Raw genomic sequence first — 14,836 nt, forward strand, 5'->3', positions numbered from 1 at the left:
GAGGGCTGTGAATGGGGCCATGGTAGAGGTTTCAGCAAAGACACAGCATTTGGGGCTGGCAGGTTTCGCCTGGGAGCAGGGCATGGACGTTTGCAGTTTTGAGGCTTGAATCTCCAAAATGGCTAGAGAGCTGCTAAGACGCACGCGAAGCCCCGCCCCTCACCAAAACTCCGCCCCCACGCACACCAAGCTGCGCCCCTCACGAGAACTCCGCCCCGTCGCACGCCAAACCCCGCCCCTCATGCAGTTCGCTTCGCTTGTTCCCTCGGTGCTGCCTCCTGGCGATCAAATTTCGGTACTGCAGCGTCAGAGCCGCGCATGCGCAGTGCAGCGCTGCGGCTCCTCCCCTGAACCGCTTGCCGGCAGCCGGTGTGCAGAGGCTGTTGTGAGCCGAGGGAGGAGCGGAGACGTCGCTGGGCTGCGGCTGCACGGAGGGAGAAGGTGAGTGGGGCAGCGGGATGGACCGGCGGGTCCCGGGGAAAGCCCCGAGGAGGGCGGCATCCGTGTCACAGAGGGGAGGGGCGCTGCCCGGATTCGTGCGGCGGGTGGGGGGGGAGGTGCGCGCCGTGTCGGAAGCGGGCGGAGAGACCGTCTGGAGCCGGGAGGCAGGGGCTGCCTGGAGCCGGCGCGCGTCCGCGCCTTTCGGAGGTGGCTGAGGGGAGGTGGGGGCGGGGGGGGGGTCCAGCCCGGAGCCGCGCTGCGGAGCTCGGGGCTGCCATCGCGGCTCGGTGGGGCTTTCGGGTGAGTCGGCTTTCGGGTGAGGGCACGGGACGGTGTCCCCACAGGGTCAGGAAGCGTGGAAGGCTGCCTCTCGCGAACGCCGGGAGTTGCAGTCTTGGGGCACGTGGCTGCTGGTCGGCCATATTGGCTCCCCGGAGCACGCCGGGAAGTGTAGTCTTACGGCACTCTAATGGCTGCCACGCGGCACTTGCCAGTGCGTGCCGGGAGGCGTCGTTTTCGCGGACGTGGCTGCCGGAGAGCCCGACTTGCTCTCGCAGGAGCGTGAGGTTGAGGGTTTTTTTTGCTGGTTTCAAGTGGTTTTCTGCAGGCTTCCAGCCGCTCCCGAGCAGCGGTGCGGCCATGCTACGAGAGCACGCGCGCGCGGTGAGGCGTCGCCCGGTGTCCCGAGACGAGCGCTACCGGTCGGACTCTCCGGAAGCCTGTCCGGCAGCCCCAGGCCGCCCCCGAGCCCTGGCGTGAAGGCGGCAAGCTGGCCCTCGCCTGTGCCGCTTTCTTCCTGAACGGGGGTGCTGGCAGCAGCAGCGCGGGGAAAGAGCGGCGTCTCCGGAAGGCCCTGCAGAAGGAGGAGGGTCTCCGGCCAGGGCCGATCTCTGGTAGTAACGGCCACTGCTTTTTCTTTCCCTCTCCCAGGCCGCGCTGAGGATGTGGTTGCCCATCCCTCCCTTGGGGATGCCGTCGACTGCACCCGCCTCGCCTGTGCCTGGCCTGGCTCGCCTCGTGGCATGGGGGCGAAAAGGGACAGGCAGCGGAGCGCTTACCGGCCGTGGACAGGAGCTGCCCTAAGGGAAGCTGGAATGGCCAGAGAAAGGTGAAGAAGAAGAAGAAGAAGAGATGGAAGGCTCTCCGGCCGGCAGCTGCCTCCCGCTGCAGGCAAGAGAGCGCCTGCCTCGCCGGGTGAGGAAAGATCCCTCGTTGCGCTCCGCGGCAGGTCAGGCTGCCGACGGGCACCGCAGGGTCACCACGCATAACCCAAAGTACAGTGCGGCCGCGTACCGAGGGAGGGAGGGAGGCAGGCTACTCATCTAGGCAGACTCATCTCCTCGGAGCTGTAAGACACCCGTGTATTCTCTTAGGCGGAGGACAGCCGAGCGACCGGAGTGACAGCAAAGGAAAGGCGGAGAGCAGGAGAAAGAAGCGTCTGCGCTGGCAAGCTCTCCCGGCAGCGCCGAGAGCCAGAGCTGCGGTGAGTCCTGGGCCCGCGGGGCCCCATCGCCTCTCCTCTGCGTCGCGGGCCCTCCTCTGCCCCCCTCGCTTTCCCACCCCGCTGTGGGGTTTTTTGGTTTGCTTTCTGCTCCCCGCTATGTTCTTTTTCCATCTCGCTCTGACGGGCTGCCTGTCCCCACCTTTTTTAGGTCCTCGCTCTCTCTGCCCCGTAGCCCGTGGTTATTGTTTCCTTCTCTCTCTCCCTGTCTCTCTGTCTGGCCCCCAGCCACTGTTTCTGCATTCCTCCCCCTCAGTCCTGTAGCCCATCGGTATTTCTGCCGTCTCTGGCTCTCTCTGTGCGGCTCCTCGTTCCTGTTGTTCGAGGTCTTCCTTCTCGGCTCCGTAGCGAGTCATTGTGAGTCTCTCTCTTTCTCCGTCCCTCTTGAGCCTCTTCCCTGCCCCTCGTTTTGAAGGCCCGCCTCTCTGTCCCGGCACCCGTCGCTACGGTTCCTTTTCTCCATCTCGTTCCCCGTCCCTGTTTTTCTAAAGTCTCCCCTCTCTGCCTCCTAGCCCGTCGGTACCTTTTTCTTTCCCCGTCGCTGTTCGTCTGGCTCCCTGTCCCTCTTTCTTTCTTCCTTCCTTCCTTCCTCCCTGTCTGCCCCGCAGCCCGTCCCTTCATTCCTTTCTCCTTCCCTCTCTGTCCCTCTCCTGGTCCCCGGCTTTAAACTCTGCTTCTCTGCCCGGTAGCTCGCCACCGTCTTACCTTTCCCTGTCTCTCTCTCTGTCCAGCTCCCTCGCTCAAATTTTCAATTCCTCCCTGTCACTGCAGAAGCCTGTCGGTACTTTTTCCCCTGCCTGGCTTGCCTCTCCCTGTCTCGCGATTCCTCCCTCTCTTCCCTCTTAGCCGCGACCATTTTTATATTCTCCGTCTCTCGGTCCGCCTCGAGATCCCGATTGTTTTTTAAAGCAACCGAATCGTCGAGGTTGGCAGAGACCTTTAAGATTATCGGGTGGAACCACGAACCTGGTGCTGGCAAGTCCCCCTCTGCCCCGCAGCCCGTCCCTTCCCTTCCGAGGGCCTCTTTCTCCACCTCTCTCTGTCCGGCTCCCGGCCCCTCTTTTCCACTTCCGCCCTCTGTACCCTGTGGCTTTCCCCCTCTTCTTTCTCTCTCTGTCTCTGTTTGAGGAGGAGCAGCTGCCGCCCCAGCGTTCGCACCCCGTTCACAGTATCGCGCGCACGCTTCTTCTCGGGCGCGCTTCCTCCTCCTCCTCCTTCGGGCTCGACCCGAGGCTTCCGGCAGCAGTCTCCGGGTGTCGGATTTTGTAAAATAATTAACGTAACTGAAAGGTGCAGCAGCGGGATCGGCCCGGGCGGGGCGCCTCCAAAGAGAGGGACCCGGAACAAAGAAATCCCGGGGCCGTTACACGCTTGGGTCCCGGACACCCGCCCCTTGCGCGCTGTCCGCGCGTCCCTTAGTCCCGCGGTGACTTTTGGTCTGGGGTCTTCTACCGTCGTCTCAGATTCTTCTTCTGTATAGCTGTGGGCGGTGCGTTATTGCACAGGTGCCGCTGCGCCGATGCTCCGTACATTCGCAGTAACAGGTAGAGCGGAAGGCTCCGTGGCCAGGGAAGAGCGGCACGGACACGTTCCTGCTCGCTCCGTTGCACCGGAATTTCGATGGCTGGGTTCGGCCGCTAAATTGATGGCGCTACTGGAAGAAATTTCAGAAAAGTGAGCACTGTGCTTGTCTTTAATCTTTTAAAGTGATTTTTCTATGGGCGCCCGGTCCGTGGCTTAGATATTTGGTTTGCGGCGAAACAGACCCGGAACGTGGCTCTAAGTAGCATTCCGATTCGCTGAAATTCCCCGTAGTCAGAGAGCAAGAATCGTGAATGTTGCTTGGCGGTTTGAAATCTCAGGCTTTCTCTGAAAGCTGACCTGCCAGAATGGGCCGAAAGCAGGCCGAACGCCAATAGGGATGCCGCAGAAAAGGTCCTCTTCTTGACAGGAGAAGAGCTTGGCGAAACGTCAGCGCCGTTTCCCGTAGGGCCTCCGACGTACCGGTTCAGCAAGCGTGGGCTTTGTGCGATTCCCTCGGGGACGATGGCGAACAAACGTTGTACGGCAGAGAGTATCTTAGCTTACTTTCCATCTCCTGCTCGGTTACTTGCAGAATATTTAATTTGGCATCACACGGACCCAGAGGGACGGGTCTCCAACTCATGCTGGTAGGGCAACCCTAGTATCAGCCAGTAAAATCGGAAAAGAGTACGATGTTTTGAAACGTTTGCCTTGCGAGGAGAAGGGCCGTCTCTCGTTAGGCAACTGAATTCTGTGACCGATTTCCACGCCTCACGCGCGTGCGTGTGCGCACACGCACCCCAACCCCCCCCCACTCCCCCCCAACAGGCAGGCTTTGAAGGAGGCAGTCCCTAAGGCAACGCGATCTAAAACATGGAAGTTTTTTTTTCTATTTTTATAGTTTCTTACGGATAGGAGGCTCGTGTGAGCGTTTAGCTTGTCCCGTCCTTAATTCTGAACCCACTGGCTGGTGCAGAAGAACGGTCGTGTGACAAAAACAGCATGAAATTTGTCCCTGTGCCGGATGCGTCCCATGGTAAAGGAGTACATCTGTTATTCCGGCGTGAAAGATGTTTGATGAGCGTATCGCATCGTCAGAGCTGCTCTTGGTCTGCCTGCAAGCCGTGGGTTATGATTTAGAAATACATTCACCTACCGTTCCTTAACTGTGTGGTTTTGGTTTTTATTTTTTTCAAAGAAAGGGTGGCTTTTTCATCGATCTCTTTGTGAGAGTATCAAATCAGGCGGCGGTAAATACATAGAAGCAACTAGGCGTACTACGGCGTGTACCGGACAGCGTTGGCGTGCCACTCTGCTAGCAGCGGAGAGCCAGATGAGGATGCCCGTGGTAAGTACTCGTTCTGCCTCCGGCTGAACAGAAAGATTCTCATGTTGAGGGTTCTGGGGCTTGTCTGTGTGATTAGCATTACTTTTTTTTTTAATATGAAACAGGGTCAGATAATTGTTGATGAGTGAGACTTTGCGTACTCCTTTAGGTAGCTTTTCGTACTGAACCTTAGGTCAGTTACAAAACAATCTTTGTGCAGTTTACGCGTTTTGTAGCATCTGTGGCAGAAACAACTACAAAGACATTTATCCTGTAGGTAAGCTGAAAATAAAAATGCGGTTTCTCACCTGATTTTTCTTTCGGAGGAACGCTCGCCCCCAGCAGCTGGTTTTTTTTTGCTAGTGTTGTCGGGGAGAAGGAACGGTGGCGCTTGCCTGGTTTCTTCCCCTAGCCAGGGACCTGAAACTTTGTTTTCCTCAGGTGTTTCACTAGAAATTTACAAGTGTCGGTGGTCAACAGTGGCAGAGAATTGGGTGGTGTTTTCAATTTCAAAGGGAAGGAACATGTTGATGTTAATTCTGTTACCAAAAGTGAAGTACCAGCTGCTTCCTCTTTCTAGATCTTCTCTCCTTTCGCCGTCCTCCCCGAGGGGTAACATGGCCACGCTGTATACCTTTTCTATTCTGGTACCGTTCGTTTGATACGCAGGAGCGCTGTGAAATAAATAGAAGGGCTACGGACAGACGTCTGCTGTCGTTGCGGCTGCCTTAAATCGTGTATTTGGCCCTTTAGCCCGTCATTTCCTTTCCACTCAGCTGAGTTACGTGCAGCGTTAGGTTCCAGTCGAGAGCGGTGCTGCCGAACCACGCTCTCGGAGCGTGCGCGGAGGAGGGCGACCGAGATGGCGAGAGGTCTCCGAGGCAAGACTTAGGGGAGCGGCTGAGGTCACTTGGTTTGTTCAGCTTGGAGAAGGGAAGGCCGAGGGGTGACCTCATCGCAGTCTACACCTTCCTCGAGGGGGACGGCGGAGGGGGAGGCGCTGACCTCCGCTCTCTCCGGTGACCGGCACTAGGACCCAAGGAAACGGGACGAAGCTGCGTCAGGGCAAGTTCAGACCGGACGTTGGGAAAAGGCTTTTCACTGAGAGGGCGGTCGGTCAGTCACGGAACAGGCTCCCCAGGGAAGCGGTCGCAGCCACCGAGCCTGTCAGGAGTTCAAGGAGCATCTGAACGATGCTCTTAGTCGCACGGTTTAGTTTTAGGTAGTCCCGCGTGGAGCGGGGGCTTGGTCTCGGCGATCCGTATGGGTCCCTTCCAACTTGAGATACTCTATGATTCTGTGAAATCTTCTGGGTTAGAAACGACCTTATTGTAATAGAGAATTCGCTGAAGGTGGCTTTGTGCAAGGACTGTCGTCTTAGAGTATCTTCCCCCCCCCCAGATATGAGAAAAGCTCTGTCCAGAGATATGGAGACGAAATCAGTTGTACCTCATCCCGTGACACCGGAAGACATTGAGTAACTGTAAGCTGTGATGCTCAGTGAAATTACTAAGAGCGTGAAGTTTCCCGTGCCTTTGCTTTCACTCTCCCATTCTCTTGTCTTGCGGCACGTCGCATTTTTTGAGGCTGTGGAAGCGACATCGGGAGCGATGGGGTGTCAGAACCAGGTCCTCCTGCCTGTCGCTGGTTTTGCTTACCTTCGCAGTCTGCATCTCTCTCTGTGTTCCTCAATCCCTGTCCTCTCTTATCTGTTCTAGTTTGTTTCACTGCATATGTCCCGTTCCCTGTCCCACCTTTATCCTTCCTTCCTTCTTCCTCCCCTTTTTCTTTGTCCTTTTGTCCTGCTCCCCGACCCTGTTTCTCACTCCATCTGACCGTCCTTTTCCTGGCACCTTTGTGTCTCTGCTCCTTGCCCTGTCTTTCTCTCCCCTCTGCCCAGTCCTCGTCTCCCTCTTTTGTCTCTCTGTCCCTCTGTCCTCCTTCTGCCTCTGCCCCTCTGTCCTGCTCCCTGCCCCTCTTTTTCTCACTCTGCCCCAGCGTCCCGCTCCCCGGTCCTCTTTCCCTCTGTTGATCTCTCCTTCTCCCTGCTCCCCAGCCCGGTTCTCTCACGCTCCCGCTTCCTTTTTTTATTCTCTGTTGCTCTGTCCTGCTCCCCATGCCACTGTCCCTCGCCGTACCTCTCGGTCCGGCTCCCTGCCCTTATTCTCTTTTCCTCCCTCGCCGTGGCGCTGCCCGCCCAGGGTCATTTCTGCCTCTCTGTCACGCTCCCCGTCCTTGTTTGTCGGTCACCGTCCCGCTGCCTCTCTTCCTGCCGCTTCTTCCTCCCTCTCTGTCAGGCTCCCTGTCCCCGTCCTTCACTCGTCATCCCTTTCCTTGCCTCGTGCTTTCTCGCTCGCTGCCGGCGCCCCCCCATCCAGCTGGCTGCCCCTTTTCTCCTCTCTTCTAGCGTCCTGCAGCTGGCTCCTCGGTTTTGGCGGCAGCCTGCACATAGCAGCCCAGCTCTCCAGCAGCCTGATGGACCGACCGTGTGTCTGTTCCACACTAGACTGGCGAGCATGGCTCTGGGTAGGACAGCCGAGGCGCCCCAGGGCCGGGCCCCGAGCCCCGGTGCGGAGTCTCTCCCGGGACCGGCTCTGTGTGTGACTGAATAAACGCTTGCGGTCTCTTTTGCCGTGCCGGCTGCATTGGCGCTTCCTTTGCGGGGGGCGAGGGGCCATGATGGAAGGCAGGGGAGGAGGTGTGGGGGGGGTCAGGCGATGGCCCCCTGTTCCTGCGGGGCTCCAGCTGTGGGTTGGGGCTGGAGGAGCCCCAGGTGCAGGCAGTGAGGCTGCTGGTGCCCCAGGTGTGGGCAGTGAGGCTGATGGCCACGGCCCCTCCCTATAAGGGGCTGCTGTGAGCCAAGGGAGGAGTGGAGGTGTTGCTGGGCTGTGGCTGCACAGAGGGAGAATGTGAGTGGGGCAGCGGGGGGTGCCTCTGAGGGGGGAGGGGGGCAGGCGTGGGTGGCAGGGTCCGGGTCAGAGGCATGGAGTGGGAGGGGGGCTGCCTGGAGCCATGTGGTGGGGGGGGGGGGGGTCTGCGCTGTGTTGCAGCCAGGCAGCGAGGGTTGCCTGGAGCTGGCGGGCGTCTGTGCTGTGTCGGAGCTTGGGGGGGGGTGCTGGCTGGCGGTCCAGCCCGGAGCCGCGCTGCGGAGCTCGGTGCTGCTATCACGGCTCCGTGGGGATTTCGGTGAGTTGGTGCGAGGGAATGGGACAGTGTCCCCGCAGGGTCAGGAAGCGTGGAAGGCTGCCTCCTGTGGCACGCTGGGAGCTGTAGTCTTACGGCACTCGGCTGACACGTGGTGTTTGCCAGTGCGTGCCGGCAGCTGTTGTTTCCCCTCTTGGAAAAGGCACTGTCTGCCTCTCACCTCAACAAAAATGCTCCAGCTCTGGTTAGCCCACACAGCTGCTCCCAGCTGCAGCACCTCCCCTGTAGCCTGTCCCATAGCCACAGACTGCTGCCTGACCCTGTCTTCATGTTAGCATGCTGGCCCTCAAAGATAGTTTATTGCACCATAAATGCTGGTGTCATTAGCATCAGTTTGGAGAAAACAGTGACGTCTCCAAAAGCTCCTCCAGAAGAAGGGGTTGCTGCTTCAGGAGAGCTACAGTCATCACTGTGGATGAGAGTTGCTGGTTGTTTCCCTCTCCCAGAGGCAGCGGTGAGGGCTCAGTTGTTGGTTCCTCTCTGGGGATGTTGTTTGCTGCATCTGCCTCAGGTTTGTGTGGGTTGCATTTGGCTTCCTTCTCCTAGAGGCACAGGCAAAAAAGGATAGCTGGACACTTACTGGCCACAGAGAGGAGCTGCTGCGGCCCAAGCCCGAGGCCAGAAAAAGGCAACGCAGCTGAAGAATAAAATAAAGGGGATCCAGCTGGCAGCTTCATTAAAGAAACAGAGGAGGGGGACCTCCTGCAGGCAGGAGACCATCTCTCTGGATTAAGAAGAACACCTCTTAGCACAGTCCTTGGCAGATCCGATCTCTAACGTGCACCGCACCATCAAAATTCCTCCTTTAGACGAATAGCGTAACATCCTCTGCGTAGAGAGACGTTACCCCCCAGAGAGTCGGACTCGGCAGTTTAGTCTTAACCATGCTTTTGCAGGAAATCGGACTAAATGTAACACAACTAATCCTATTAAATCTCGCTCGAGCCGGGCCCGGAGGGGACCAAAGGCATCGGGAGTATTTCGGTCGCGTAGCGACAAAGCTTATAAAGTACTTCCACCGCGTCGGGGAGGAATTCGCACTCTAGGATTGGTAATTGCGGATTTACAAATTCTCCCGAAAACTGTAGAAGTTCCCGTCTGGCATCGCACCTTTTTAACTCGCGTTAAAAGGACCGATACCCCATTAATAGAAAAGCCCTCGGGATTTCATTCTTTTCTCCGATGGTTCGTACCATCTTTAGGGGTGACCGAACTGGAAAAAGCGATTTTAAACATATCAGGAGAAATTGAAAAACCGGCAAATTGAAATTGCAGAACTCTCAAAAATTACCCTTCAAAATTGTATGGCCTTATATATTACGTTAGCATCACAAAGTGGAGTTCACACAACGCTAAATGCGAGTCGTCGCACGCGTATAGATCATTCAGGGGAATTATTGACTGACGTACATAAAATCTGTGCAATTAGTTCTCAAATGCGACAAGTACAAAAAGACGATACATCTCGGGGTTTTACCGATACTGTGTCGGGGTTGACTTCCCGGGTTCCTGATCTATCTGTGCGGCTCAAAAAGGCCCTTGCTGTAGCAGCCTTAGCGATCGTAGGGATTGTACACGTAATAGCGATTTTTCAATCTTGTATAACCTGTTTTTCTAGTACAGTAGCAAAATGGCAAGGAGCTCGAGGATATAAATAATTGCAGGGATGCAATAAAAACAAACGGAGGGAACTGTAAAAAATATAGAAGCCTAGCTAGAAGAAAACTTATGCTAACTAGAAAGCTGCTTAAGGCCTAGAACTGTTTTAAAGCCTATAATCACGGGAAAGGGGTTTCTAATCAAGGTAATAGATAACGAAGCTAACCGACCCCAGCAGCGTACAGTGCCGCTATGTTCCTCGTACGGTCCCCACCCAACCGGACAATAGGCCCGGGAACATTAATCTTACAAAGTAAGTTGTTACAGACAGGCGCATCCGCAGCAAGGATACCGCGCACGCCTGCAAGAAGAGGGCCATCCGGCGGACACGGGTGCGTGACCACCGAAGACTCAAATCACCGAGCATGCGTGACAGGGAGGAGAATATGGAAATGAATTCCAAGAAATTATTATCGTAGGACTGCCTTTTCTTGGAAAAAAATGGATACGTATATTTTGATTCTATAGAACCTGCATCTCGGTAATCACCCGCACGTACATTTGGCGGAGCCGTTTCCCCCTTGCAACCAGCACTGCAGTAAAGCAAACCTAGGGTAACTCACCTCTGGTAGATTTAACAAATCTGTTTCCCTCTCCCTATTTTTTATTCCTCCCTCTGTACCCAGTCACTTTTTAAATTTTTATGTTTCCTTCTCTTCAGCTCCCTGTCCCTTTTTTAATATTTCTGTGTTTCTTGTATCCCATCAGTTTTTAAATTTTCTTTCCACATTGTCCTCTACCCGTCTTCCCGTCCCTACGTTTTATTTCTTGTACTCAGTTGCTTGTTAAAATTCCTTCTACATCTCTCTGTCTCCCTTTCTTGATTTTTTAAAATTGTTTTCTATGTTCCTTATAGGCCATTGCTATTTAATTTCTCTTTCAACAACTCCATATATCCATCTCCCTTTCCCTAAATTTTAATTCATCCTTTTCTTCCGTATACCCTGCCGCTTTTTAAATTTTCTTTCAATGTTTCCTTCTATTCTCATCCCCATTCCTACTTTTTTCTTCTTTCTGACGTTTCTTGTAGCCTATCGCTTTTAAAAATTTCTACGTCTCCCTCTATCCGACTCCCGGTCTCTATTTTTTAATGCCTCCTTCTGTGCCCTGCACAGGATCGCTGTAAGAATTTTCAATGTCTCCATTTATTTAGTTTCCCATACTCGGTCCATTTTTTTTGTCACATACATCGTTGATTTTTAGTTTTGCGCACGTGCTATTTTCCCCCCGTTCTTATTTTATTCTCATCTTTCCTTAAAGCTGTCGCATTTAAAATTTTCTTTCTATGTCTAAGCTTATTTGCTTTGATGTCCCTATTTTTTGTTTTCTCATCTGCCCTATACCTCCTTGCTTTTAAAATTTTTTCAACGTCCACTTTAACCAATTCTGCCTTATTTGTTTCTCATCCGTCCTGTACCCCGTTGCTTTTGAAATTTTCTTCCTACGTCTCTCCGTATTTTTCTCCCTATTCTTGTTTTGTAACTTTTCCTTTTCTTTCCTTAATGCCCCTGCTTTTATCATTTGCTTCCTCTGTGTGTCTCTATCACCCTACCCTTATTTTTATTTTGTCGTGTCTTTCCTTAATGCCTTTGCTTTTAAAATTTTCTGTTTACTTTAACCCATTCGCTGTCTTTATTTTTAATTTTTTTCCCATGTGTTCTGAACACTGTCGCTTTTTCCATTTTCATTCCACATCTACTTTTATCAAGCTCCCTATCCATATTTTTAAATTTATTGACGTCCGTCACATACCCCGTCGCCTCTTAAATAGTATTTCCTTGTCGGCATCTATTTTTTACCATATCCTCATTTTAAATTTTTTTCTTGCCTGGCTTAATGCCATCCCTTATTACGTTTTCTTTCTGTGACAAGTTTTACATTGACGTCTGTTTTTTTTATTGTTTTCTTGTCTTTCCCATACTCTGTCGCTCTCCAAATTTTCTGTTTAAGTTCCTATATCTAGTTTTTCGTCCCATTTTTATTTTTTCTCCTGCATTTCCTGTACCGCAACTTTTAAAACTGCGTTTCTGCGCGTGCCGGTTTTGGACGGGATAGGATTAGTTTCCTTCACGGTAGCCGGTACGGGGCTACATTTCGGATTCACGCCAAAAACAGCATCCATACTACGGCGGCGCTTTAATTATCGCTGATATTTTGTTAATATTGCCGATATTTTGTTCTAGCTACTTGCCTGTTCGTAAGGGTGTTTTGCAGCATTTCTGATGCATATTTTTAATTTTCTATGGTTTTCTGGCACCTTCTCTCCTTTGGGACTCATCTAGTTCCGTTAAGGGAGTCAGTCGGAGAGACTGTCGAGGTTAGCTGACAATTTACAGTAAGTAATTTACTCTTCAGCCAGAGATATTTTTGAGAAGGGCTTCTCACAGGGTCTATTCAGGCTTTGCATTGGGTCTTATCCAGAACATAGTTCCGGTAGAAGTTAGGCGGTACATGCAGTCTCGCTCAAAACAACGTGTAAGCCTGGAGCATTTTGGGGTTTTTATAGTAAACTAACAGACATAATTTTCAACAACAAGATTGTCATTGCATTTAATTAACTACTGTGCAACAACATTTAGCGTACCATTTATCTTTTGCTGTATACAGCCCAGAAAAATCAAAACTAATTACATACCCGGTCACATCATCGATATGATAGATGGAGTCGCAGTAAAAGAGCGGGTATCATTGTTTCCAGCAAGAGCCGCTTTCTCTATTCAGCACTTAGCACACCATAAACTCAAGACAGGTAAGAAAATCCACCGCTGCCTCTCTGGCCGCTTTTAAGCCTTGTGGTGGTCAGCCCCTCCCCTTTCCCAGGGGCTGGTGGGAAGGATGGTGGGCGGGGCACGGGGTATATGAACCGCAGGCCTCTGCCAGGGAGCTCAATCTGCTTCCAGGCTTCTGTGGTATCAGAGCTATGCTGGTCCTTCAGTCAATGGCAGCTTTAGCATTAGTTTGGCTTTTTGGGTAGATGCATCTGAGATAAGAGTCTCAGGACTGGTCAAGGTTAAGCAGTGTATTTAATAGAAAGTATGCTTTATGCAGATTTGGTGGGGTTTTTCATTTATTATTTTTTAGGTCAGTATTTTTACATTGAGTATTCCGAGGTTTGTGAGATCATTTAATAACATGTATTTCTTTTTTTTTTCCTAGGTCCATTGCATTTTAGTGGATTTCCTGATTTTACAGAAGATGGAACCTTGGGGTTTTTTCTCCAGTTTTCCTGTAAGCTATGTAAGATGCCAGTAGTATTTCTGTTAATAGGACCGACGATGAGATTATCTAGCAAGGGTTAGGGTCAGCATCTTGTACGTATTTGTTCACAGAGTTTTAGTATTTCTGAAGAAAGCAGCAGGGATGTAAGGTATAGCGTCTTTCAGGCTACGGGACAGCTCGCCGCTTTTCCCGATCGCCCACGGAGTACCATGTTGTTCCTAGAACCTTTGAGGCTCGCTGTAGGCTTCTTGTAGATTATAAGCATCGGGACTTTGTTTTGTTTTGCAGGCTCATAGCTCACGGGAAGATAGAAGGTAAGAGTCGTCTGCAGAACGTAGGGTAAGGCTTTGAGGAGCGGCCGACACGAGGGGTTTGGGGGGCGCAAATACAAGGAGAGAGCTGTCAGGAAGGAACGGGGTTCCTTCTCAGAGTTCAGGAGAAGAGAAGGAGTTTCTAAAGTTTTGGGACTGAGGGACAGTTGTGAAAGAGGAGGGCTCATCACCCATTCTCAGGTAAGTTTTACAGTTGGATTTGGGTGGCACCGAGGTCTATTCTAGCTCAGTCGCATCGCAGCCAACCGGAGGCACGATGATCCCTAGATGTGCGGCGTAAGTTATCCAGCCCTCGGCATGGCCATAAGCGGAGCTGAATGTCAGAAGAGTCTCATCTTGTGAAGCATGGGGTAGGTTAAAATATACCTTCCTCAACTATGAAGTCTCTGCTTCCCTGTACCTTCTGCTTTCTTTATTCCCTGACTTAATTTTTGCATCCATCCCTTCACCGTCCATCTGGATGTCACAGTTACTTAGAGACACAGACTAGGCATTTATTTCCAGCACAGGCTCGAGCGACCGTATTCCCTGGAATTTCACGGTGAAGAGGATGCGTATCGCCTGCGCTCATAACGGTCTCCAGCTGGGGGTCTGTCTTTTATCGTGGTCCTGACACAAAGCCTTTTCTATTTTCTAGTTTTACCTTTTTCCGTAAGCGAACAATGAGGCTTTCTCTAGTACCGGTCACAGCAGTTATGTTCTCTTGTTCTTGGAAGCATTTAGGGTTAGCGTAGAGGAGAGGGCTGTCTGGGAGCAGTTCCATTTGGGCAGGCAAAGGGAGCGGGTTGCTCATTGGCATGATGCTAGACCGGGCAGGGCAGTTCCAGCCTGTGTTATGTCTGTGTGTCTTGTCGTGTGTGTCTTAGCCCTTCCTCGGGTCTCAACGCCCTCTTTGCGCTCAAGGGGCACGGCGTGCTTGTCGGTTGCCATCCCTAGGCTCTCGGATGCCTCCGCTCATTGGCGTAGCGCCAGTCGGGCGCTTCTTTGCTTGCCTTGCAAGCTTACGGCGTGGATCGTTCTTGCATCTCGGAAGCTTCCGGCGGGTCCTCTTTTTGCAGCCTAGTCCTAGGCCGCATCGGGAGCTCTGCTCTCCAGCCGTCCCTTCTCAGGGACCGAGGCTTCTTCTCTGCGTCGTTACATTCTTAGGTCTTGAAGAGAGGCTTCTTGCCGCATCCCTCGCCCTGGTTTTGACGGTAACTTCTTACAACTGGCTATCACAGTCCATTCTTTTCTGGGGTTGCCATAGAGCTTCTGCGCCCAGGCGTCACGCCCTGTAGGTCATCTTGTTGGGCAGCCTCTCCGGTCCAGGAGTCATTCCTCTCGCTGAGAGTTTTCTCTCATTTGTGATTTGTGTTGTTTGTAGCACTCTGTGTAGCGTTGATCCCTGTGTGTGTGTGTGTGTGTGTCTTGGGCGTGGAGCTGCTCTGCCCAGGGTTGTTGAGTCCAGGGTTAGGCGGAATAGCAATAGAAGTGTACGGTTAGCGGGTCAGTATGGCCAGTCTGGAATTGTTTGGCTCTCACTCGGCATCTGGCTGACTTGTTTAATTATTTTGGGGTTTTTTTATCAGATGCAGAGAGAGAGGAAGCGCACCAAAGAGCAGCACAGGAGGGGAGCAGAGCACCGTAAGG

General features: G+C 52.7%; 1 long non-coding RNA gene across 1 annotated transcript; it reads left to right on the forward strand.

The window, feature by feature from the left end:
- Positions 1-314: 314 nt before the first annotated feature.
- Positions 315-12,884, forward strand: LOC129200816 (uncharacterized). The gene is made up of 5 exons (XR_008575107.1): positions 315-441; positions 1,372-1,635; positions 1,815-1,924; positions 12,264-12,405; positions 12,813-12,884. It is a non-coding gene; the product is annotated as an uncharacterized LOC129200816 (long non-coding RNA).
- Positions 12,885-14,836: the final 1,952 nt, after the last annotated feature.

This window comes from Grus americana, unplaced genomic scaffold (genome assembly GCF_028858705.1).
Source record: "Grus americana isolate bGruAme1 unplaced genomic scaffold, bGruAme1.mat scaffold_530, whole genome shotgun sequence".
In the NCBI taxonomy this organism is placed as follows: Eukaryota; Metazoa; Chordata; class Aves; order Gruiformes; family Gruidae; genus Grus; species Grus americana.